Source organism: Charadrius vociferus, unplaced genomic scaffold (assembly GCF_000708025.1).
Source record: "Charadrius vociferus isolate BGI_N301 unplaced genomic scaffold, ASM70802v2 scaffold153, whole genome shotgun sequence".
In the NCBI taxonomy this organism is placed as follows: domain Eukaryota; kingdom Metazoa; phylum Chordata; class Aves; order Charadriiformes; family Charadriidae; genus Charadrius; species Charadrius vociferus.
In genome coordinates, this window is record NW_009647939.1 from 1,520,630 (window position 1) to 1,548,326 (window position 27,697).

A 27,697-nucleotide genomic window follows, 5' to 3' on the forward strand; every position below is an offset into this window, starting at 1 on the left:
TTTACATTATATTAAATTATAATATAAGATAAGCCAGGAAGACCTTGTTGTGGCCTTTCAGTACTTAAAGAGGGCTTACAAGAAAGATGGGGATAGACTTTTTAGTAGGATGTGTTGTGATAGGACAAGGGGTTATGGTTTTAAACTAAAAGAGGGTAGATTTAGATTAGATATAAGGAAGAAATTTTTTGCAATGAGGGTGATAAAACGCTGGAACAGGTTGCCCAGAGAGGTGGTAGATGTCCCATCCCTGGAAACATTCAAGGTCAGGTTGGGCAGGGCTGATCTGGCTGAAGATGTCACTGATAATTGCAGGAGAGGTTGAACTAGATGACTTTTAAAGATCCCTTCAAACCCCAACTATTCTATGATTAAGCCTTGCAGTTTCCTTCAGGGGCAGGGAAGATGGTGAACTGCATTGGAAAAGTTATTTGTACCTGATGCTGTATCCTGAGAGGGGTCAACCGCAGATGTAAACTTCAGCTTCTCTTTCTGTTACTGAACCTTTGCCTATTGCTAGAAAAAGAATTGTATATTGTGTTTGCAGTATGTCAGGCATGCAGAAATCTGGGAAACTAGTATCAACGAGTTGTTTAAAACATTACTTTGGCTGCCTTATGAGCTCAGGCAGGCAGTTTTGTTTGGATCTTATCTGGATAAGGCAGGCTATCCCCAAACAAAAAGAAAGAACTGGAGGACTTCCAAATGGATGGCAGTGGAAAATCTAGTTATTCCTATACGCATCCAAGTTAAATTAAGAACTCTAGAAATGAATGATGGACCAAACAATCAATCTTCTCTTAATTTTATTCACCAGTTTTGTCTTGTACTGAATTTTTTTTCAGTTTCAAACTGCCACCTGTTGTCTCCAACAAGTCTCCAGCAAGCACTGACTGAAAACCCCTGTTATGGTGTTGCTTCATCTTTTTGTTTGATTTAATTTAGTCTCTCTAACTTTTGATAACAGCCAGTGGTGGTTTCTTGTCACAATGAAATTTTAAGCTTCTGCAAGGGTCTTAGATTTCCTAATGACTTTCCTTTATGACTTCTATATTTTAATCTGTTATTTCCTACACTCATCATCATTTGTTTTAACACACCTAAAAATCCTCTAATCTTAGAGTTGTAGACTTGTTGAGAAGCTTAGTGTGGAAGAGCTCTCTGGAGGTCAACTACTCCAGTGCCCTGTGCAAAACAGAGCTGTCCTCCAAGTTGGGATGGGCAGCATAGGCAGGACCTTGCCTGGTTGCACTGGGAAGTCCCTGGGAGGGGGGCTCCAGGGCCTGTCCTTATGCACTACTCCCTATGAGGAGGAACTGCTGACTCCTCTGCAGATCTGTTGAAAGAAAAGTTTTCTTTTTGAGAGAAAATCTGAAGAAACATGACGTTAGATGTTTGAAATACGTCTATATTACTAAGCATGCCTATACCTCCACTTTGAGTTAAAAAGATGTCAAAAAGCCCCTTTGTTTGTTTATAAAAATATTAGTACTGATGCTTTTCACCAGCAAGCACTGACTGAAATAGGTACAGCATGTAATATTTCAAGACTGATTTATTACTACCATTATTTAAGGATTTACTTTGTAGAACTTTGTAGGAAAAATATTTAAGAGCTAGCTTTGCTGCTACATTAAAAACTTTCAAATTACCATCACCACTTAGGATTTGTTGACTACAGTTTTAAGCTTGTTGAAATTCTGATTTATAATGCAAACTTTTATACAAATTTAGTCCAACACAAGACTGGTTTTTTGAGTTTTGCATGATAACCACATATGTTGGGAAATAAATATAGTAAATAAAGTTCTCTACAAGACATATTTTTTTAATTGAACTTTTTCAGGTATGTCTTACCTGGTATTTTACTTCTGTTTGTCTGCTCATTTTTTTCCTAAGAAATGCCTGGATATGTTGTCCTTTATAATAAACTATTAGGATGGAAAATCAAAAAAAAAAAAAATCTCTTGACTGTCAGAGATGAAAGGTCTTTTGGTACGAACACACAAAAAAGGTTTCAACATTTTAAATATATGAGGTAACAGAAGGAAAAAAGGATCATGCTAATTCATTTATTAAATGTTTTGTATTGCGAAAGAAGTAATTTTTTTTATGAACAATTTTGGTGTGTGCAAAATGAAGTAGACAGAATGTTTTCAGTCATCAGAAGTTGCCTTTTCTTAGAAATCAAAATATAGCAGATGTTTTTGAAGACTCAGTGTCCATGAATTGTGCCTCTCTCTGTTTTCCACTTTACATACTTCTGTATAAAAGGACTGATTAAGGAGCAACGGTGTTTAGTCTGCAAACTCAGCCTCCAGTTTGTGTCTAGAAAAGGTGTACACCACTATTTCATTGGTATGTCTTGCTTGATTTTACTTCAAGCTGAAAGGAGAACCTCATATGGTAATGACCTACTCTTTTGTTTGACACTTTTTTAATGATCTCTGAATTTCAGTATTTTAGTCATTAAAAACACTAAAGTCACTCTCTACAGTGTCTACAAGGGTCTGGCAGTATAAAAGTGAAACCTTCCTTTTGTCAAAGATCAAGAGATCTGCTTTAGAAGTTCATGAAAATGAACACCTTTCACAAAGCTTCAAAAGAATCAAAAAAGATGGCTAAAATGAGAGCCAAAAATCAGCTGTTCAGAGCAAAACTTAATGTGATTTAGTTTGAGGTAGACCCACATAAATGAGCTGGGTGAGTTTCAGAAAAAGGTTTCATCTTGTTACTATCATAAACAATATTTACACATCTCATTTTATGGAGAACAGTACCACTTTTGCTTCATTGTCCTGCCCTCCTGAATGGAGTAGGGACAGATCTGTACCTTTTGTGGAAAACTGTTTCCATTTGCCTTGAAGAAAGGTGCCTAGCAGACAGAATCTCTCAATACCTAAGTCCATGCAAAAGATTATTTCAGTTTTGTTATTTATTTATTGGTCAATACATCTTTAAAACAGAAACAACTGTGAGTTTTATGTTTATTGGTCTCTTCTTGTTGAAGAATAAACACGTTATGCTAGTTGTTATATGATTAAATGAGTTTTGGAGACTGAAGAAAGGTCTTCCTAAGATGCATACTTATGAATCTAAACAGAATCATTTTACTTGTAAGATTACACAACTTTCTGAGCCTCCCAGAGAATGAAGTAAATAAAAACTCCAGGGAGAATTCAATGTTTACAGGAATACAACTTGGGGGCGGGAAGGGGGGAGCGTCGGTGTGGGTGTGTGTTTTGTTTTTTTTGTTTGGATTTTGTTAGTGTCTGAATGCAGATTTAGGGAGTCATATATATATAAAAATGGATATTTTTATGGGAAAATTATGTATATGATAGACGTCTACTTTAACATTGGTTATGATAGGAAAGCAAGAAAAGACGACTGATCTCAGTCTCGGAGAACGTTCAACCTTCTCCTGTTCTACTCATTTGTTTCTGGGTTTGTTTTGTTTTTTTCTTTTTTTTTTTTTTCACAAAGAGCAATTTTAAAAGGTAACTGGCATGAAGAGGGGAGGAAACATATGTCCCAGTATAAATAAGCAAATCTCACTGCAATTGTACAGAATTTGGTTTTGGTTACACAAATTAGGGTTGACTTAATGGGACAAATGCTTCCACTGACAATAAGCCAAATTGACAATGACCTTGTTATTTTCATAAAGTAACATCTAATATAAGAATACAGTGTTCCTGAAGGCATAGGCGTAGCAGCACAAACAGGATTTTGTCAATGTCACTGATGTATGATTTTTCCAGTGCTCCTTTCCCAAGCACTTAAAAAATTCTCTGTCCACCTATATTTGATTCCTCTCCAAATTCACCAGCTACTAATGTGAATTTGCAGAGTAGTGCATCAGTTACTTTTTTATAAAACAGTTAGATTTGGAGAGTACTTGCTATGTTTTTTTAATCATTTGCACACAGATTTTAGTCCTGTGACTTCAGGGATTGATTCTCCTGTGAGTTTCTGCGGAGTCAATGGGAAGAGGTAAATTTCTCTGGAAAGGAAATTCAGATCCTCTAAGTTAGGTTCCACATGTCCCATTATCTTCTATAGGAGTTTGCTTTTCAATTGTTGTTCCAGTGATGTTACTGTGTTTTCTTTTCTCAGAAGAAACTGCTTGAGTATAGGTGTGGGGTACCATTTAATATCTGAAAGCTTTATGTGGCCATTGCCAACTTAGTAGAAAATGGCTATATGTATTTGATTCCAAATAAGATTTTGAGCCCAAAATATAGGTATATTTTGAATTCACATATGCATATACTTTGGGGTTTTTAAATTGCATAGGTTTCATTGCTATTAAAGCTGTTTTCTTGTGCTACAGCTAGCTTAGTTGTGCACTTCTATGGTGAAAATTGTCTTTGCAGACTATGCAAAAAAAACTTCAAATGCAAAATGTATTTACTGGTGAGTATTAAAAAAAACAGGAGGAGCTGGAAAATAATAAAAACAGACCCTTGCAGTGGAAGTGTGCGTAGTCTAAGATTTCTGGAGAAATGAAAAAGCAAGAACATTTTATAAAGTAGAGAAAAAAATTGCAAATTTTGAATGAGCCATTTTCCAAGGATTAGTTAAATATTCATTGTACCAGAGAAAGATAATTACTCTGTAACTTCACATACTGGAAACTTTTCTGACAGAGGAGAGGCTTAGTTAATATCCATGAAAAAAATGAATTCAACTTGAATTTTCTGTCTCAATGTGCTTAAACAACCATTTTGAAGATGTTCTCTCTAGATGTTTTTCTCTCTAGCTTACAGAATATTTAAGTAGTCTGTCCATTGTGGAGAAACCATAGACAGAAATCTATTAATACACACTAGCATAATGCTGATTTATTCATATGGCGTATCAAAAAACGGTTTCATTTGGAGATACAAATTCATCCCTGAAAACACTTCCTCCATTTCTCCTGCTAGTTTAGTTGTCTTTGCATTTACCTTGTGAAAACTCCTCTTTTTTTAGAACTTTCCTTGCAGCATAATAGCCTGATGTATCCTACAGAAAGCGTTACTAACATTCACCCATAGGAAACAGGAAAATATTGTTGTTGTTTTCATTTATTTTGTTTTATTATACATGCTACATCACAAACGGTGTCAGAATTAGTCAAAGTGATGTTTCAGAAGTATTTTATCATTGTAATTTTAGCTGAAACTACTTGGTCAGCTTTGACATAAATTTGCAAGTTCTTTTCCATGACCTTTAAGTTCAAGTCCATGAACTCCTTGCTGCATCTGTCAGTCAAGAATACCACTTGACAATTGGAGTTAATCTTGGCAACAAAATGCTCAGTCTGGAAGAAGGTTTAAACCTGCTGTTGCTCCCCCTTCTGCATCTCCATCTCTGTCTTTTGAGTTAAGCTCCAACCAACTGTAATTGTGGCCCAGAGTGGCATCAGGTGAGGCTCATTTGAGCCCTTGGTCCTGTGGTCTTTACTTAATGCTCCTGAGGACTGTCATTCTGGCAAATGGGTGGTGTTCAGAATTATGTTGGGTAGGACTGCACCACAGAGAATCATTAGAAAGGGAAAGTCGCCCATGATGCCTCCTCTCCTCTTCCTCATTCTTCTGAATTAAGATACAGAGTTTCTTGCAGCCTCGAGGTGGGAGCAGAATATCTGAGAGATGAGGGCTCGCTTAGCCCTATTTAATATCAGGTGTTCAGTGCATGGGAGGGGAGATACCTGGGATCTAGCCCTGTAGGTATAACTCATAGTTTGTAACAGTAAGGACAGTCTGGCTGCCAGATGGTACTCCCATCCAACAGTATGCATGTACATAATCACTTGAGAGAAGAGCAGTTACATGTGAAAAGTTTTGGTTGTAGGACAACAAAGTTGTTGGTCTCCTAGTGAAGACACAAAAGACTGAAATAGTTCAGCTGCAGTAAAATTAAAGAGTTCACTTTTGTGAATGTACCTGAATAGGCAGAGATTTGAAGCTTAAGACAGACGATTATCAACCCTGTGGGGGTACAGTGTATTGTATAGTTACAATCAGTCACCTCTGTTACTCAGCAGAAAAGGATGGATGCTTTCTAAACAGGTAATCAGAGGACTTAGGCATTTGCAGAACAACTAATTTGACTCCTCTGTATGTTCATTATTTACAGTCAGAAGTGCATGGTACAGTGCATTGTACAGGCCCTGTATTATCCAGTATTACTGGTGTTATTAGTGAGACCTCATATTAACCAGCATTTTTAAGATACCACAGTGTAAATATTTATAGCTGAAATTCATGTTCTTCAAAAAGAACTAATGTTTATTGGTTTGTTTTAAAATGCAGGGTTTATTGTTAATAATAAAGCTGATTTCATTACTTCCACTGATAAATGTCATTGATTATAACATGTTGCCTTCTTCCTTTTTCAGCCATCAACATTAGGCCGTATATTAGAAGGAATAGGCATTCAGATAAATATTTTGTCAGAAGTATTGCACAGATAATACACAACTTCATGTCTATCAGCTTATTAATGGCAGAGAAGTAGTGCCACTGTACTTAGTGATAGTGCCACAAAGAAGCAAGCTTGCCTGTAGCACAGTAAAGCAGTGTCCATCCTGCTGCCTTTTCCATTTTGTAACCCCTATTATCTATACCATGCTGATTTCATTAAGGAATGTGACAGAGGGGTCTTACAGACAAAAGTCTCATTCTCTACGTTTCCCTCAGTTTTTCCCAGGCCACTCTCCCTCCTGTTCCAGCTTGAGGCAAGGATTCTGGGCATAAACTTCTATGTGGTTCTTGCAGCTAAAATATTAAGAGAAGTCATAGTTGTGGGGTCAACTAAAAGGGTTTATTAATGATCAAACAATGATCAAAAGGTAATTAATCAATGACTGAATGAAAAGCAAATGGCAACCAAATGGTGATTAAGCAATAATTGAGTGTTAGTTAAACAGTGATTCAACAATGATCTGACAGTGATTTAAACCATGATTTAAATGACAAGTTAGACGGTGATTAGAGGATGATTTAGACAGCAATCAAACTAGTACTTTCTGCACTTTTAATAATTAAGCTATAGCTGGATATACATAAATGTCACTAGCATACAATATACTTTTAGGCCTAATGTAAAATGTTTCTTACCATATCAGATGCCAGGTAAGGTGTCCCACAACCTTGAGTATTAACCTTGAGAGACATCCCTGCTCGAGAAGATCACTGCCATGCAGCCTGCTGCTGCACAGGGGAGCTCAATGGACTTGGAGGGGCTAAAAATTTTAGAGCATAAAGTGATTGACTCGTAATCAAACCCTCCACTTTGGTGTATGTAGCAGTTTTACTTTTGTCTGGTCCCAGCTTGGGCTGGTACTGTTAGCTCCTGATAAGACACGGCCTAGATTCCTTAGTTCCTGAGAAGATGCAGCTTAGCACAGTTCTCACAGTTTGCACAACAGGGCTGATTTCAGCCAGGACAACAAAGACTTTTGGTGCCTCATAACTATAACAGAAGGGTGTGTATTTTATAGTTCATTATAGCTGTGGTAAAAACTTAGGATTCAGGTGAAAGGAAACACCACTGCTTCAGCCCTCTGAAGTGGAGTTTTTTTTTTCTTCCCTGAAAGGTGAAATGGCAAGTAGATTTTACGGTTCTCTTGTGTTCTTGCAGGGACAAAGACATAGGAAGTTGTAAAGAGTATGTTATATACAGATTTTCTCATACTATGTGTGCCATATGCTAATAGTACTGTATGCAGTATACAATAGTATGTAGTATTGTACTCTGTATAACTCTTCTTTCCTACATCAAAATATATAAAATATCATAGAATCATAAAAGAGTTTGGGTTGGAAGGGACCTCAAAGATCATCTAGTTCCACCCCCCCTGCCATGGGCAGGATCACCTTACACTAGACCAGGTTGCTCAAAGCCCCATCCAACCTGGCCTTGAACACCTCCAGGAATGGGGCATCCACAACTTCCCTGGGCAACCTCTTCCAGTGTCTTACCACCCTCACAGTAAAGAATTTCTTCCTAATATATAATCTAAATCTACTCTCTTTCAGTTTAAAATCATTACCCATCATCCTATCACTACAATCCCTGATAAAGAGTCACTCCCCTTCTATCCTGTAGGCCCCTTTAAGTACTGGAAGGCTGCTATAAAGTCATAGAATCATAGAATGGTTTAGGTTGGAAAGGACCTTGAAGATCATCGAGTTCCAACCCCCCTGACATGGGCAGGGACACCTCCCACTAGACCAGGTTGCCCAAGGCCATGTCCAGCCTGGCCTTGAACACCTCCAGGGATGGGGCCTCAACAACCTCTCTGGGCAACCTGTTCCAGTGCCTTACCACCCTCAAAGTGAAAAACTTCTTCCTAATGTTTAATCTAAACCTGCCCTCTTCTAGTTTATAGCCATTTCCCCTTGTCCTATCACTACGTGACCTAGTAAAAAGTCCTTCCCCAGCTCTCCTGTAGGCCGCCTTTAGGTACTGGAAGGCCACAATAAGACCTCCCCAGAGCCTTCTCTTCTCCAGGCTGAACAGCCCCAATCCAGGCTGAACAGCTCCAAGTCTCCTTGGAACCCTCTCTTCTGCAGGCTGAACAACCCCAACTCTCAGCCTGTCCTCATAGGAGAGGTGCTCCAGCCCTCTGATCATCTTTGTGGCCCTACTCTGGCCTCACTCCAACACATCCATGCCCTTCTTATGATGAGGGCTGCAGAGCTGGATGCAGTACTCCAGGTGGGGTCTCACAAGAGCAGAGCAGAGTAGAGGGGCAGAATCACCTCCCTCAACCTGCTGGCCATGCTTCTTTTGATATAGCCCAGGATACAATTGGCTTACTGTGCTGCAGGTGCACATTTCCAACTCATGTTGAGCTTCTCATCAACCAACCCCCAAATCCTTCTCTTCAGGGCTGCTCTCAACCCATTCTCTGCCCAGCCTGTGTTTGTAATTGAGATTGCTGCGACCTATGTGCAGGACCTTACACTTGGCCTTGTTGAAATTCATGGACCTGGCTTTAAAGCCTGTCCAGGTCCCTCCCCTCCAGCATGTTGACTGTGACACCCAGCTTGGTGTCGTCGGCAAACTTGCTGAGAGTGCGCTCAATCTGAACAGCCGTGTTGCCAACAAAGATGTTGAACAGCACTGGTCCCAGTACTGACAGCTGAGGAATGCCACTTGTTAACTGGTTCCACTTGAAACTTCGAGCCATTGACCGCAACTCTGAGTACGACCATCCAGCCAAGTCCTTATCTGCTGAGCAGTCCATCTGTACAGTCCAATTTAGAGACAAGGATGTTGTGCAGGACAGTGTCACATACTTTGCATACATCCACGTAGATGACATCTGTTGCTCTCCCCTTATCCACCGAAATGTTCTGTCAGAGAAGGTCACCAAATTCGTCAGGCTCAATTTGCCCTTAGTGAAGACATGTTGGCTGTCACCAATCACCTCCTTATTTTCCATGTGCCTTAGCAGACTTTCCAGGATGATCTGCTCCATGATCTTGCCAGGCACAGATGTAAGACTGAATGGACTGTAGTTCCCCAGGTCTTCCTTCTTTCCCTTTTTAAAAATTGGGGTTACATTTCCCCTTTTCCAGTCGGCAGGAACTTCACCAGACTGCCATGACTTCTCAAATATAATGGACAGTGGCTTAGCAACTTAATTTGCCAGTTCTCTCAGGACCTACAAATGGATTTCATCAGGTCCCATGGACTTGTGTATGTTCAGGTTCCTTAGATGGTCTTGAACTTGATCTTCTCCTACAGTGGGTGGTTCCTCATTCTCCCATTTCTGCCTTTGGCTCCTGTGAATTGGGCAGTGTGGCTAGAGCACTTGTCGGTGAAGACTGAGGCAAAAGTCATTGAGTACCTCAACCTTCTCCATATCCCAGAGCACTAGGGCTCCAATTTTCTTCTGGAAAGGGCCCACATTTCCCTAGTTTTCCTTTTATCACCAACATGCTTTCACAAGTTTTTCTTGCTGCCTTTTATGTCCCTGGCCAGATTTAATTCTATCTGGGCTTTAGCTTGCCTAACCTGATCCCTGGCTGCTTGGACAATTTCTCTGTACTCCTCCCAGGCTACCTGTCCTTGCTTCCACCCTCTGTAGTCCTCCTTTTTGCTTTTGAGTGTGTCCAGAAGCTCCTTGCTCATCCATGCAGGCCTTCTGGCCTTTTTGCCTGACTTCTTTGTTGGGATGCATCACTCCTGAGCTTGGAGGAGATTATGCTTCAATATTAACCAGCTTCCATGGGCCCCTCTGCCCTCCACTGCTTTATCCCATGGTACTCTACCAAGCAGATCCCTGAAGTCTAAAGTCTGCTCTCCTGAAGTCCAGGGTGGTGAGCTTGCTGTGTGCCCTCCTTGCTGCCCTAAGGATCTTGAACTCTCTCAGCTTCACATTCCCCATGAGCCCTTCCTTTTTGGTGAGAAGAACCTCTAGCATAGCTCCTCTCTTCATTGGCTCCTCAGTCACTTGGAGAAGGAAGTTGACATCAATGCATTCCAAGAACTTCCTGGACTGCTTATACCTTGCTGTGTTGTTCCTCCAACAGGTATCGGGGTGTTTGAAGTCCCTACTGAGGACCAGGGCCTGTGAATACAATGCCACTCCTATCGTAGAACAAGAAAAATGTTAATCCGATATTCGGGAACTTTCTAGAGTGGCATTTGCATTAGAATTTTGATAATGGGATTTCATATATAACATGTAACCTATTATATATATGTATAATGTGTGTATAAATATATGTGATACATAAGGTGTACCACTATTAGAGGGGCATATTCTTATATTTTGAGTAAATACTATGCAAATGCTTGATGTAGTGATAAATCAATTTTATTATTCTGGAAAACTTCTTCATAAGTTACTAATTATACACATTCCCTGAGATACCACCGTTAAAGATGCTGTTCTTGGAAGACCCTGAAATATCCTACTTATAAAGAGTATAAGCTTTGTTGTAAAGCTCTTAAAGTTCATTTTTTCAAGGCTAGCAGAGTGTAATCTCTCTTAATTCAAACTTTACTGCTTATATTCACTTGGTCCTTTTTTAAAGAAAAAGACAGGATATTTTGATTTCCCCAGGGGAAAAAAAAAAAATACTTGCTGTCAAATAACATTACACGGGACAGCTCATCCATAGTTTCTGGTGGGGTTTATTTTCTTGTCCTTTGTGCACTGACTTCCAGGTAAATACTCTGTGAGCTCTTTCTGTTTTCAGCTAGTTTTCACTTGAAATCATGAGGTGCAAAGTTCTGGTCAGAAACTGGAATTATATCTACTTTTGGACTTTGCAAGTTAGTGGAGCAGTTTTGTTATACAAACAAGATGATCAAAAAGGTCACCAAATACATTCTAATACAGGTTTGCATTGTTTTAGAGGTCTCTCTTAGCAAACAGCTTTGCAAGAGAAAACAAGCTAAAATGAATTTGTACATGTGTGTAGGTTTTCTTCCTAGCAATTTCTTCACTGTAGGCAATAATAATGGCAAGAACAAAGAAGTAATGTGATTTTTTAAATAGGAAATGCACAAAGGTTTGTTACCCTTTGGCTTTTTACTTTGTTACATTTGTCTTCTGCATATACATTTTTAAAACAAACAACAAACAAACAACATTTCCTATAATCATAACCCCAGGAGGGTTTGAAGCAGTGATACAGTAAAAGTTGTCTTGTATGATTGTTTCTATGCTAAGAAAAAAGATTTCTTCAACAGGAACACTGAAGGTTTTTCCATTAATGGAAAATTATGTTTAGAAGCCTACTAAAGTAGAAAGGTGTCTAGAAAATATGGGAAGACTGAAATAAAATTATTGAGATGTCTCTTTTATGATACTTAAGGTGGTAATTATTTTGCAGCTATTGTCTAGTCATTGTCTTATTTGTGAACTAATCCAATCTATTTCTGGTTTTGCCAATAATGTTTTGTTTAGCAGTATACCCAAAGATTTGCTGAAGACTAGAAAGAGTAGAGGCATAGTTTTATTCGTGCCTACAAAATCTATTACCATACCAAAATGAAATAATACAAAGACAGTAAATTGGTTTGGCATATTCTATCTTTAGTAAAATTTTTTTGAGTTTATTTATTCCAAATCTTATCCATGTATTTAATTATTCTTCACTTCAATTTTTTTAGGTGAAACCTGGAGTGTTTTGGGGCTTTTAGTTGCTTAGATTTCCTTTTCTCTTTTGCTGTTATATTATTTTTTTTTACCACACATCACACGAGTAGTAGAGATTACAATTTATTCTGCAGTCCTTTCTTTCCACATGTCTTGCCCTTCCTGGACCTCTCCCACCTCCATGGAGTTTGAGCAGCTTGACCAGATCCAGTGGACAACTGGACTGGAAACTGGCGAAGGCAAGATTTGCTCTTTCCCCAGTATCTTCTTAAATCTAAAATCAGTTGTCTCGTCTCTACCTACTAGATATAACAATTATATTGTCTTTCTCTCTTTTTTTTTTTTTTATCAAGTCATATTTGATCAAAATATTTTCTAGTTACAAATGTAGAGAAAACAGTTTAAAACATTTAGAGTAGAGAGAAAGTGAGACAAATGAGTACTAGGAGCCACTAGAGCCCTTCTAAATAGGAAGAGGGAGGAAAAATGAGCTGGAAAAAGGGAGAGTTATAACAGAACCAGAGGAGAAAAATACCAAAAAATGTACCTGGAGGCTTAGGAAACCCAAGACATCATTTGTAGGGTGAAGTTAAGTCAAAATTACACTATAAAACACAATAAGCATGCATTAGTACTGATGTAAAGTATACCTCAGATGCACGTAATCTTGAAGAGAGGCCATGTTTTTGTACGACACTCTCGAACTACATTAATAAGGACTGTTACATCATATGTTGTTTCCCAATTGCAACATCTAAATGCACATTTAACAAGAGTATAGTAGAAGGAGTTTTTTTACTTCTTTGTGCTTAAGCACAGTAATTATGAATGTGACATATTTTATCCTGCAGATATAAATGGAACAAGCTAAGCAAGTATGCAAACATTCACTATCTTACAGTGACTATAGCTCAGCCATATGGCAGCTTTTCTGTTAAATTCGAAAGTTAGCCACATACCAGTCATGTATAATACTGAGTTAAATGCACCCTCTGTAAAAAAAAAAAAATATTCTTGTTAACAGCTACTACAAAGCAACATAGTCATCTTTACCAAGCACCGTGGAAATACGTACCAGGGAGAACTTGTGTGTCCTATCCAAAAGGGATACAACAAACTTAGGAAAAAAAATATTTAGTTAAAAAGCAGTGTACTTTCTAGTCTGGTATCCTTTTTCCACCACTGACAAGGACTGAGTTTTTCTGTTGACACTGCATATGAATAGAACTCAAATAATCCCACTTTAATGTTACACTAAACTTTGAGAGCTATTTCTTATATGTTTTCATACATGATACTTAGGAATTTTTGTAAACCTAAAGGTGCCATCATAAAATATGCAGTAAGCAAGTATTTAATAAATTAATTATCACAGTTTATAACTTTAAAAAATATGAAAGAAAGTAAGAAAGAAGTATGCCCTAATGTAATGTGCAGGCTTCTGTTTATTTTTATAGAGTCAGACACTCCTAACAATACATAACTTGTCAGACCATAGAAAGAATATTATCATGGGGGTAATGTGAGCATAATGTAGCAATTGAGATCAGTGTATACATTCCTCATAATATACTCTATTTGCAAGTAGAAGATCTCTTGACTTATGTTAAAGGAAGAACCCTGGGGTTTTTTGTTTGGGTTTTGGGGTGGGTTTTTTTGTTGTTGGTTTTTTGTTTTTTTTTTTTTTTAATTTCTCCCTTTTCTTGTCTAATATGTTCATAGTTGAAAGCAAAACTGACATGATCCCCCCCACACCAAAATCATACCCTATAACCAACTAACCAAACTAAAGATCAGTAGTGTCTCTTTTTCCTGTCCCAGTTTGCACTGCAGATCCCATCAGCCCAGATTAATTGTTTACAATGTCCATTGTGTGGTGTGTAACAAAAGGATAAAAAAAGATATTTTACTTCATCTTCACTAAAAAAGCAGTATGAAATACTGAAACGGCCTCTGCATAACACAGCATCTTCTGTTGCTGAGTAGGCAGGCTGTGCTTCTGAACCAACTAGGGTTTTGTTGTGGTTGATGGCTTCATTCCTAGGTATAATTAATGGTGGTAATGAACAGAGAGGACATGAATGTAAAGGAGATCATTGTGACTAACATTTACCCAAGGGAGCAGTTCATCTACTGCATTATTTCTTCTAGAAAAGTTGCCTAGGAAATAGAAATACAAACTTTTTCCTGAGGTAAGCATTTTGGTCTGCAGAAATGCTGTGGCTAGCTTACCAGAAGGGAATTTAGATGTCGTGGACCTAGGTCTACTAGGTTATAACTCCCTTATGCAATCTAGTGGTAAAATGAAGCAGGTAATAAATGAAAGTAAAATCAGGATCAGTGTGAATTGGAGTATTCACTCTGAAGCCTGAAGTTCCAACTCAATAAAAAGTGACAAAATAAATGTTGTGTTAAAATATGGGCTAAAAAGGGCAACATTGTTCTTATTGTTGTTTCTCTACTGTCTGGGCATTACAATACTTTCTTTCATGCTCTCTAGTCTTGTGTGGGCTTCACTTCTCATTCAATTCCTATCAGATTCCTCTGTTTCAGTGTGGTTCCATGCCATTATTTCTAGGTCTTCCATTGTAACAGCATCTACACTCAACTTTGAACAGGCGTGGGTTTGGTTTCCACTTTCCCAAGTTCCCTCCCAGTCACACACACAGTTATACTAATTCTTTTAACATCCTCCTTCTCTGTGGACAGGCTCCGATTTGTACACTTTTGTCTTCTCTCCCTCCAAGCCCTGCTGGAATGCAGCCAGCACATTCTTATGTGCAAGACCCAAGGTGATGCGCCCTTACACTGAGCTGTCACACTAGTGGGGCTCGAAAGGGAGCCCTGATTCTCATTCGGAGAGGGATTTCAGGAAAATAAAAATAATGATAGCATGTGCTTGTATTTTTAAAATGTGCATCAGTAAGCTACTTTTTCAAGCACTGGCTATAACAGAGAAAAAAGGTGGATCACAAAACCAGGTTTTAAAATTAATTGATCTGAACTGCCTTTTTTTTTTTTTTTTTTTAAACAGCCTACAATTTAAACCTTTTCCAGGAGGAAAAGAAAAAAAACTCTGCTGAATGGTGCCCTGTGTGGGAGGATTGCATAACACCCACTTAAGAAAATTGGACATTAGATGCTTTATTCTTTCTGTCATTCAGACCCAGCGACTTACAGTAGCATGGTAGTTTCATGTGGGAATATGTATGTCTTTATGCATAGCAGCATAACTGATTGAATTACAAGCCATACTACACTGTACTCTTTTGGGGTGATATGGGTATGTCTAACACACTGTAGGAGTTAATGGAAGACAGCTTATAATAAAAAGAAAAACTAATGTAGACAGAAAGGTGGAATTCCTCTTTTCTTATGTTAGGTTTCCAGCAGTTATCTAAAAATACTTTTAAGTCACTGCAGAAAAATAGATATTTTAGTGCCAGATTCATCTGACCTATTTTATCTGTCTACCTTATTAAGAGATGAATCATGTCCGAAGACTTCTGGGGTTGTTTTATTTCAATGTCTTAATGGAGAACCTCGTCAGACAGCTCAGATGTATGCATATATCGTAATGAGAAGGGACAAGAAAACCTGAATTGGTTGAGTTTGTGTTGAAGTTATTCTTACTGGTGGAGGAATACTAGGGGGAAGAGTGGGAGGTGGTGGACAGCAGTGACACAACCCATAACTGGAATTTTAGTGTTACAGCAAAGGATTTAACAGAAATAGCCCTCACAAGTGAACATGAAAAGAAAATCTGGCAACCTTCCCAAACCAGCATTCAGCAGACACCGAGTGACCCTGCAAAGACAGTGACTGTAGATGCCCCGAGTGAAATAGGGGTCTGTTCTGAAATTAAGCAATTTCAGTGATAAGTTACATAAACAAGGAGATGTGTGTATCAGAGCACTAAAGGCTTGAGGGGAGTAAAGACATCATCGTCTGTAGTAAAAGTTCCACTCTACTCAATTAGGGCTGCTGAACAGGTTGTGCATATCTTTACCTATTACTTGGAGGACTAGATTTTATTTATACTGACGGACTAGCTAGGGAGTGAACGTTCACTTTCCCTTGGTGGGAGGCAAAAATTGACTCATTCAAAGACAGGAAATAATAACTTCCAAATATCAAAATAGAACAATGGAGCCAAAAAGGAACTTTCTGTCCATTGTTTAAAAAAGACATTTTGGAATAAAATGATGAAGCGCCACGTAGTTTGTTTATTTTTAACTCAGCCATCTATACTGACAGAACAATCTCATACATATTGTGACTTTTCTGTGCTCCAGAGCTTTATTAGGGAGGGTTAGAAATGATGTCAGGCAAGAACAGGGGAAAGTGGACTGTGTCTTTACTGTTCTAGTTCAAATGGGAAGCTTCTGCTAAACTTTTATTTGTAGTGCATACTTTCCTTGATGATGCGTAGAATTGAATAAATCTGACAAGACTTGGCATTCTCCTTAGTATTATTTACTGTCATTGCCTCACTGTCTCTAAAATGACAGGACAGAATTTTATCTGAAGGTCAGTTTGTTGTTTTGGCTAATTTTAGTGATTCACAGAAATATAGCACGGGGTACTCAGTCCTTTTACGTACTGGTCAGGCTCAGTTGCCAGGTCAGATTCCTTAGCAGAAATTTTCTGATAGATTTGCTGATTCTGGGATTTAGATTCTGTCTCTATAAAGTAACTCTCTTGTGGCAAATTTTCTAAGTTAAGTTTCAGATGTAAAACAAAGAATAATTATGGTCCAATAAGGGAAAAATAAGAGATTAAAAAAATTGTGAGTTGTGTTATTTACACAACCTATTGTGGGGAGGTTGGAAGGCAAGAAGGTAGGTTATGCTTTCTGATCCAACAAATTGTAATAATCTCAAGGGGTTTTTATCCCAATATCTTTACTCTAGGATGTCTGTTTACATGATATAACATGCTAGTGCTCTTTTTAAGGGATATGCTTAATTAAAAAAAAATAAAATATTGGGAATAACCCCATTAATTTTAGGACTTGTATTTCAGCCAGGTAAATTGTCTGTGTTTTTCTTTCTCAGACTTATATCCATAGGTTTTTCTTATGTTACTGTGTTCTTCCTTTATATGAATGGCATAATACTTTTATTTGCTGTTTACATTATAAGGTGCTACTTATTAGTCAAGAGAATAACCGATCTTTTGATTTAAGATAGATATTATTGTTCTACTCCTTAGACATTAAGATGACTACAATGCCAATGTTTAACCATAGTCTTTTAAACCTGGTTATTGATTGACTGACATGAGAGAAATTCAGTAGATTTCCCTCCATTTCTTTGACCACAGAACTCTCAGTAATGTCTGAGTCCTAAGGAATGACAATTTTTAGCATATTGCATGGGCATGTATGGGCTAGGTGGAATCGTTATGAAGTGCTAAAGCTTTCATTCTTCCATAGAGGAAAGAGCACATTTTTATGGGTAATACCAATAAAAGATTTTTAGCTCTTCTCACTGGGGACAGAGATCGTCAGAAGAATGACATTACATATCTTTGGCATCTAAGCACTGTTTTCATTACCTTTTATTTTATGCAATGAATACTTAAAATGTCCATTCAAATGACAGTGTAGTACATTTTAATGAATGTCAAATGCAGCTTTTCCCAATATAGTTAATGTTTTAGACAGTAACACTGGAGTACTATAGTCCATTTAAATGTGATTTTATTCGAAGATGACATTGAGAAATTTACCTTTAAATGCACTGTAATAAAAAAAATCACCTGTTTGATTCTGCATTCAGTTGCATGGGTGTGAAACCTTTCTGGAACTTCAGTGGCTCATGCAAGTCTGTCAGAGGAAATATCAGTGCCCATCAGACTGTTAGTGTTCAGACTCTTTTTTTGTTGCAGCTTTTGGAGATGAAATTGTGTAATTAACCAAACTCTTTCTAGTGACTAAGGATTCTAAAATATGATATAAGCTGAAATCTCTGGCACTTTCTGTATTTGGTGTTTCCATTCTGATGTCATGTCGTTGTCAACCACTTCATAAGCTCTTTACCAAACTTAAATGTTTTCAAAATGTCAAAAGCTCTTTTTATTAGCAGTAATGAAGTTTCAAAAGTAGTGAGATTCAGAGAAGCAATCAACTGTTTTCAAAATCATTGCTAATTGAAAGGATTTTTTTCTGCCTTATGTCAGAGACGTTAATATGAGATCTGTTAAGAAGAGTAATGAGAAATCATTCAAAAAATCCCTAATATTTCCCATTTTTATATCTTTAAGAGCGTTAATCACCAAACTAAACTTTGAAAATGGGATGGATTTAATTCTACTGTTATATCCAGGAGAAATGAAGTCTGAAATCAATATTCAAAGAACTATTATAGCTTTCACTCAACGGAGCAAAAAATGTAAATGTAGTTTAGTGGATAATATCAAGCTAACTTTCATCTTTGAAGAGGTATTATTTGCCTACATCAAGTGGGAAGCAGGACACAGATAAATGGAATGGAGTATGCACCCTGCTGCTTTATGTTTATACTTAAAGAAATACTGCTATTTCTTTCTTCCTTCTTCATTGTAACTTTGAAAAACTGTATAATGATTTTAAGAAAAATATATTAGAGGATTGTACAGGATATCTTTCTGCCTCAAGAGCTGCCATTCAACATACATTAATATGCTTACTAAAAAAATTTGAGAATGGTCAGAAATGCCCATAGGAGCATGTAAGACTTTTTTTGAACATATATTTTTAAAACATCTTTGTGCAAAGAGTTTTCTTTGCCTTTACAGTTTTCACAGCTGTGGGTGCTTAGTAATTTGGGGAAGAAAAAAAAAAACAAGGAAAAGTGAGCTAATTAACTTTCAGTGTCCTCAGTCTAAAACATTCAGCAAGAAAATCTATAAAACATCTGGTACAGAAAATGTGACTTCATAGGAGATTCCTAACAATTTAAATGACACGTTTGGTGTATGTTCCTGAAATAAAACTGATTCTTTGAAGGTTAAAATAAATTTGTGGTTTTGAATATTTTATGTAGTTATGGCAAAACTGATTTCTGAACTTGGTTTCCTTAAGTAAACCAGACTAAGGTCAAGTATACAACAGGCTTATGTTTCACAAGCCCTCCTCCATATGGAAATTAATGTCTAATGTTTATATTCCTCTTAATTGCTACCCTCTCTCTTCATTACCAGAGAACCAATGCTCAACATTTTATCAAATTACATCTTGCTGACTTGTTTTTTTCAGATATTTTGACATATTGCACCACCCATCCACCTTTTCCTTTCTTCCTCTTTTTCATGTACTTCTCTCTTATTGACATTTCAATTATGAGACACTTCCATCAAGATTGTACACATAATTCAAAATGTGAATTCTTTCTTGAGCCTCAGTCATAAACCTAAAATCATAACTGTGGACCATTATGCTTCCAGGGAGCTCCATGAACTTTTGCTTGTGCAGTCTCAGTGATTACAAGATCCATATTTTTTCCTGCTTGCTACATTGGGCTGATATAGAGTTACTTCTGTAGGTTATTCACAAGACATTGTAACACATGCGAAGAGCTTCACAAAAGAGAGAAGAAGCACCAGGGGCTGGTAATAAGTGAAAGAATAGCTGTATTTTGGAGAATTTGTTGTAGAGCTGTTTGCGCATATAGAATCTACAAAATAACTGGTATTTCATTTGAATATGCAGCTGTATTGTTTGTTAGACTGTGACTTTACACTTCATGCTGTATATGTTTACTTCACTGTCTGTGAATTAAACTGAGAATAAAAGTCTCAGATGGATATTCAAAGATTAACGTTGTGAATCTGAAGGAGGCTTTGCTTTCCAATTATGCTACCTTTCTAATTGGGTTTTTACATTTCTTACAGCTCGTTTCTAAAAGAAAAAAAAAAACAGAAAAAGAAAAAAATATTTAATGCAAAAATGCTGTCTGTTTTTCCAGTATAAATCAGGACAATTTATAGCTCATTTTTTCTTCTGGATAAAGCCATACCTGCTAAAATAAAAGCAGATATGTATCCTAATGAATAAAAGTAATAATTACAGTAATTATTTGTATTAGTGGTACCATACAGTTGTACCAGAAGGCAGTCTTATTTCTTCCCTCTCATTTCTGTCTTCTCATCCCCTTTATCAGGGATTTTAAATTGGTTATATTGATATAACCCTGGAATACATTTTTGGCAAGAATATGATAGATTGCTTCCAGCTCGCGTTTGTAAAGTTTTTTTTTATTCTGCTGGAAATGTTGGCAGCCACTCTTACCTGCACACCCTTCCCTACTTTATGGTATTATACCAGATTTTCTAAACATCAAGTCTAATTTGATGTAAAATTTTGATATAAAAAGTCACATGCTTACTACTGAATCTTGTTTTTTCAGCTCATTTTGCCTTGTAAATAGTTTAATATTTCATAGTTGTCTCTTCAAAGGATGCTGAGCTTATGGAAATTAGGGTTGTTCTGTATCTCAACATGTAAAATATGTGCACGACATTCAAACACAAAGTACGCTATCAAAATGTGTTTTTACTGGTATCCACACTGTAGCAGCCTTCTGAAGTTCACTAAAAGGAGTTGGATTTCCTCTTGTCTCCATCCTGTAGTTTTTACTCAGACTTGAATAAAACTCCCATTGTTAACTATAATGAGAGCCTTTGAACCTAATGTAGGTGCTGCAATATCATTACTCCTTTATTATCCATAAGTGTTCATCAATACCTCTTCAGTACTTAGACCTTAAAAATGTAACTCACAGCACATTTTTGCTGCTTTTAATGCTGAACCACTTAAAAAACATTGAGCTTAAACCTGGTGTTCAAAGTAAAGCTGAAAGAATAATAGTTTTCTTTCAATTTAGTGGATGAATTGCAAAAGTAGGAAGAACTTAGTTTGAATGGAACCAAACTATTTTTAGTATTATTTTTGACAGAATGGAAAAATATAACAATGCTCTTTTTTTCAGTAAACTTGAATTTTTTATGCCATATTAAGTGTGCAAAACCTATTAGCAAAAGAATAAAAAATGAAATGGAAAAAAAATGTAGCTTTGAAATGAAATGTCAAAAAGTTTATTTTAAATTGTTTTGATGTTTCCTTTTTTAAAGTTTTTCAGTTTTCCTTCTGACTAACAGTACTCGAACAATCATCTGTAGTAGTTAATGTCTTCTGAAATGTCCACTTTTTGGGAGAAACCAATCCTAGCTTGCCTAGTGTTAGCAAAGCTTTGAAATGCTTATGTAATGTGAATGGCTTCTACTCCTGTGAAAGTTTGATCTTTCCACACACTGAAAAGGAATTTACATCAGATTTCAATATTATTCTTGTACACCTGAGAAAATTTACAAGGATTTTTTTTTATAAGATTTAGTATACACTAACTCTAGGCTTTCATCTGATGAATGATAATAGAGAAAAATACTGACAAATTGAGTTAGCTATAGTCTATGCACAGAATTCTAAAAACTGGGACTCTGAACAACCACACTGTAAGAATTTACCTTAGGTTTCGAACCAAATTACAAATGTTCCACAAAAAGTTCACATTTCCACAAAAAATTTCCCCGAGCATAATTTTGGTTTCTCTTCAGTGCTCAGGAATGCAAAGCTCACCATTTTTGTAGATGTAGAAGGGCAGTGTGCTGGACAGACAAGGATGTGCTACACTGGGAGGCTGATAGCATTTTGGAACAAGTGACAATTAAAATCACTGACCCTGATATCCTGTTTATATTCAGTTTCAGTAATTGTGCTTTTGAACAGGAAGTATAAGAGATTTTTTTCGCCACGTGAGATTGTTCTGTGCTAATCCCAAAGTCTATGAATTACACAACATTACATAGTATGATAAGCAGATTAATATTTTGAACAGTTAATGTAGTCTCCAAAATGTACTATAAAAGTATATTTTATTTTGCGGACTCAATTTCTGATTTAACTTCTTAAATTTAAAGTTGTTAAAGTCTTAACTTTCCCAAACTTGCTTTTTTCCTTTCTCTGTATGTGTGGGTGCACATGTGTGTTTGTATGTGTGTATGTGTATAGGTATCAACATACTTAAACCAAGATGTCTTCCTCCTGTGAGGAAATCTAGATCTTTGCAATAAGAAGTCCATACAGTGATTTGACTCGTCATGCCACATAGGTCTCTGTAACCTTCCTCAAAACTTAGATGTCATGCAGACTCTGCTGGGATTTCCTGATTTTTGCCTTTTGACTCATACGCTGTCTTACTTCATTAACAGTCTTGACTGAAGTGGTTTTTCTCTAGGGATCAAGTTCTAGTCGGTTACAAATTCTGGTCTGTGTAAATCCCATGTGAGTTCTCTGTACTAGGTACTTTTTATTTGTACCTGTGTTGATACCAGTTAATCTAATCCTAAAAAATGGATAAAACATTTTTCATTATTACATTGTGTGACATAATTTAAAATCCACCTGGAAGTACAAAGATTGCAACTAATTGTTTGTTACAACTTAATCCCCAGTGTCTGGGGGTTCTAAGCATGTGAACAAAATGCTTTGTTCACTTTTAGACACGTTAGCATTTGTAATGACAAAGAAAGAAACATTCTACAGATCCCAAACAATAAGGAAATACTTTATTAAAGTCTAGGAATTAAAGGGACTATTACTGAACAGATGTCCTGGCTTTATCAAGTTGCTGTCCTGCCAGTGCAGACAACCACATGGTTTAAATCAAAAAGAAGTAATGCATAGAAGCATCCAGTTTCTTTGGTGCACAGTTGCTTTGATCCACATGAAAGCAGACTTTCAAAGTCTGGTACGGCCTTGATCACTGGACTTTTAGAGAAAGGGTGAATGGTGGGCACTTTCCCACCTTTCTCTGCTTCAGGTTTAGAAATCTGGATTTCTTTTGTTGTTTCAAATGCCTGGGATTTTGGTGCTCGATTGTTGTTTTGTAGTTCTTATTTGACAGAAAATACTCATTCCACATAGCTCAAATTCACAGAGAGCTTTAGAAAATCCCATACTGCTGTGCCAGTAAGAGATTATTCAATCATTTTCCCACTTCTTGCTTCTTCCAGTTTCAATGGTGTTTTACACCTGGAGGTGCTGGTTTGTTATGATCCCAGCAAGAAAGGCACTCAGACTCTGTAAGGTGTCATTCACAATGCTATTCTTCAGAGCTAACACTATAAGAGGAGAAGCATAGGTAATCTTCTGTCATTTCAGGTGCTGGGAACCCTGAGTAGTGTAGTGTTGAACACGACTCTGACCCGCACCCAGTCCATAGCAGAGATTCTCCTCTTTCAGTCATTCAAGCAATTACAGGATTTTCTTACAAGGAAACAGCTCTATTCATCATTTCTACAGTCATACTCTCAGGAGACCTTCTTGATGCTCAGTTAGATAAAGGCAAGGCCAGGCAGGTGGTGTAGTTGGCAGTACCAAGTGGGAGCTGCCTACAGGCTCCTCTGTTATGACAAGCTGGCTGAGTTTGTCCTGTAGCCAAGGGATTGTCCAGCACAGCACAGACCTGGGCACAATCAGGTTAACTGTTACATGGATCACTAGCTCCTCCATGCGCAATGGTCTTCTGATCAGGATCACTACAAATGGTCCGGCAGCCCGGCCTTAACGCTGTGCCTACTTTGTTGACAAGACATCATGGTTATAGGTTGTGGGCACAGCTGCCCACTGCCATACAAGAACCTTGACTTGCAAGATTAGTAATTATCTATGATATTTAGCTGCAGGTGAGCTCTTTGTAATTTTCATGGTGCCGCTCTCCTTTTCTGTCTGCCAGTGGCTGGTGGCTGAGGGCAATAAGCAGAGTCTGAAGTGACGCGGGAACAGAAATTAATTCTGTCTCCCCAGGACATAGAGAAAAGAAATTCAGTCATATCCTTGATTTGCTTACAGACACATTCTTTTAAGCAAGAAAATTTCTTTGGATACTGTCAGGAAATGATCTTCGTGTGTGTCCATAGGTTGGCCATTGCTTAATAGGGGCAATGCAGTACAAATCCACTTAATATTTATCCTACTCGGTAAAGCTTTCCATGATGGCCACATTTTCCTAGTGTAAATCTTTACATTCGTGTATTTTCTTCATCTTATGTAACAATGAATTACTCGCTTTGAATAACGTGGGGAGCCTTTCTCTCCCCTGGCGAGAATAACGTGTAGATTCTACTGTGGTGTGATTCAGGAAATAATATTAATACATTTGTTTGTAACACTCTTGTCTTCCTCTTACATTTTGAAAATTAAAGTGCCTCTTCTGGAACACTCATGGATAAAGAAGAAAAGAAAAGCAAACATAACCAAACTGTAAAATAATTTTGAAGTTTAACAAAATATTTGCAGAAAGCTGTTTGCAGCAGTCATCTAGCTCGGAGCATTAGTCATGTCAATAATGTCAGTCAGTGAGGGATGTTTTCCAGTAGTATTCTAGGAACCTGGAGTAAACCTCTTACTTTTATTGCCTCTGTTGAAAAATTAGTCCAGGGTTTCCTATTTTTTTTTTTTTCCTTGCCTGATTTATGTTTTGCACTTTACTCCAGGCTTTGATTGTTTAGATACATATACTTCTTTTTTTTTTTTTTTTCTGGAGTACCAGTCCCCAGGATTTTTTCACATAATTTTCTATTTCTGCCATAAAATATCCTGAGATACTGGATATTTTTTCTTGGCTAAAGACTAAAGACTTTGTTTTATCTTTATATGGATTCTTTAATCACCTTGCACAAATAAGGCATACCAAAAAAATTGTTCATCTTTCCACTATCTTTCAGTTATTAACTGAATCTACACGCATCGCCTGAGAAGTACAGCTGATAAAATGATTTGCCCATACTCACTCAGGAAAAGTAGATAAATCTGAACTAAATAAAGTCTCTTGAATCCCAGTGCAGTGAGGCTGGTTTAGTCCTGATCCTGTCTGGAACAATTTAATCTAGTGATTCTTCCAACAGCCTGTGTTTGGTGGTTTTTTCCCCTGTACTATAAAGTTTACTAAAACAATTCCGTAGTAAAATATATCTTTTAACAAAGCAAATCTTTTGTAAGGAGTGTGCCCTTAAATATAGAATGTTATAATTATTGGATCCTTTTTATTAAAGCGTTTAATGGATCATTGAAACATGGTAACAAAACTGCTTTCTTCCCGTTGTATGAATTCACAGCTACAGACAATAAACCCAAGTCATCCCTTGCCATGAACTTTCACTAAAAGTGAGCTGAAGTACAAGGTATACTGCATAAGGAAAAAGTCCTTACATCGAAAAACTTGCATGAAATCTATCAGAAAATCACTAAGTCATCTCTGTTTCTCATTTCCAAAGTCATGATATACTTAGTTTTCATTGGAAATAAAACATGTGCATGTACAAACACAACGTGTCTAGACGGTGCAGCTCATTTTGGGGGAAATAGATTTTTAAATGTGTACCTGTCAATGTAATGCTGTAAGATAAAACCTTTGGGATCCCTGGAGGCTTCTCTTGTGGTTATTTCACTGTTCCAGTGAAAGCATTTTGTTTACTTCTTCTCAACCCGTCTCTATATTTTGAAGATTACCAAGCTGACAATATGACATGCTGCATTAATTTAAACTTCTGTTTACTGAAGAAACTAGCACTGCACATGCTTATAATGGTAAAAAGAGGTAAGAAGATGGCATTTCTGGATATCTATCCCCAGCAAATGTGATTCTTTCAAAACTAAACGTAACATTACCATTAGTTTCTAAAATACGATCCTAGAAAAGTGATGCATTCTAATGAAGCAATTTATTACTGGGGCATAAAGCATCTGATAAAGTCAGTTATTAAGTCTTAAGTTCTCACCGTATTAATTTTGGCAGAACTACAATAATCAGCACTTTTTGCAATCAGATTCTGTGGTTGCTGTTAAGATTAGTAAACCTTTTTTTTTTTTTTTCCGATTTTTGTCAGACTTCTGTGCTTCCTGGCATCACTGAAGATTGGAACAGAAAGTGTTCTCACATTATTTAAAATTCAGCCTCTAGACAACTGGGGAATAAATATACAATATTGTGACACAAGATTTTATTAAACTTCATCTTGATTCGTCTTACAACTGTGCATTCAGAAGATTCAATGAAGGTATATTAGTAAGAGAACATTAGAAAAAATGCAATTAAAGAAGACACTTTGTAAGAGTATGTAAGAATAAGCATTATAACATCATTAATTTCATTCATGACTGATGGAAGATAAACTGCATAGCATAAACAATGGGAAAGAACATCAGTGCAGGAAAGCAAAAAAAAAGTAATCAAAGTATTTCCAAATATTTACACTTGTTGTTCTGATGTGCTTAATTGACTGTCTTTCAGTGTTCTCAGTGCCAGAGAGAGGCAGAAATAACAGGAGAAGAGGTTGAGTCCTTAACCACTTGTGACCGTTCAGGAGGGAAATAGATGTTTTCACACTTCGTGTAGTACATTGTCAGAAAACGATGTATTCAAAAAGAGGGAAATAAATTAAATACTCTTCATGCCCAGAACTTCATTCAGAGTTGCTGGTTATGTTGTTGCTTTGAGAAACTAGGGGAGAGCATCAATGTCGTATTGTAGACACTGGAAAAACTGGGGATGTGGGGGCTCAAGGTGCATTGTCACAAAGATGTGAAAACTTGCAGAGAAACATTTTCTTTCTGTTGTCTGTATTGTAATAAGTAGCGTTTCCCATGTCAATGCTAGATTATTTATTTTCGCAAGTAAGTTAATTAAGATTTTTCACCTTCCCCCCAAAAAAGTTTGTTTTAAAACGTCAAGTTACAGTAGGATATCCAGTAAGATTCAGGTTTCAATAGTGACTGATTGGTGATGAAGGCACATTAGTACCTTGTGATTTAAATAAAGGGGTAGTGTTTTGTGTGCAAGGACCTGGGACTAGTTCTTTGAAATGGCAGTCTCTCAAATGCACTTAAATGAGAATAGACATATGAAACATCTGTTAGAATTTTCCATCGGTGTTGTTATGAGAGAGAATAAGGAGAAAAATTTATTTTGCATTTAAACTCAGTAACAATAAACACTAAACCCTTTTCAGCAGCATTGCAATAGCTACAAAGAGTCCAGTACCTGTACATGAGAAGTTAAACAAACACTAGGCTAGACTATATTTTGAGTGGCAAGTATTTTGGCAAGACAAGACACTCTGAGGGCACAAATTCTTGTAGTTTACCCAGATTTTCTGTTTTAGTAGGAACTTGATATAATTAATAGTTGTTTCTGAATAAACTCACTATTTTTGAATGAAAAAAAAGAACTCACCCAGCCCCCAACTATCTTTTCTCCTTTAGAAAGTCTCCTGAACATTTAACTGAAGTACCAGGAATTAGCAGATAATCTGACTACTTTTGAATACAAGAGCCTTGCAGTGAGCGCATTGTCAGTGAAATCAGACATTTCAGAGGCTGTTCATTGAGCATGCTTGATTTTTTAGAACTTCTTATTCCGGGATCATTTACTGTTTTTATTCAATAGATACACGGATTATGAAGAACTGCAGTGTTGCAGGAGAGGTGCTATTGGCCTGTATGTACCTGAGGTGGGGTGCTTTTAGTTGTCATCTCCACTCCAT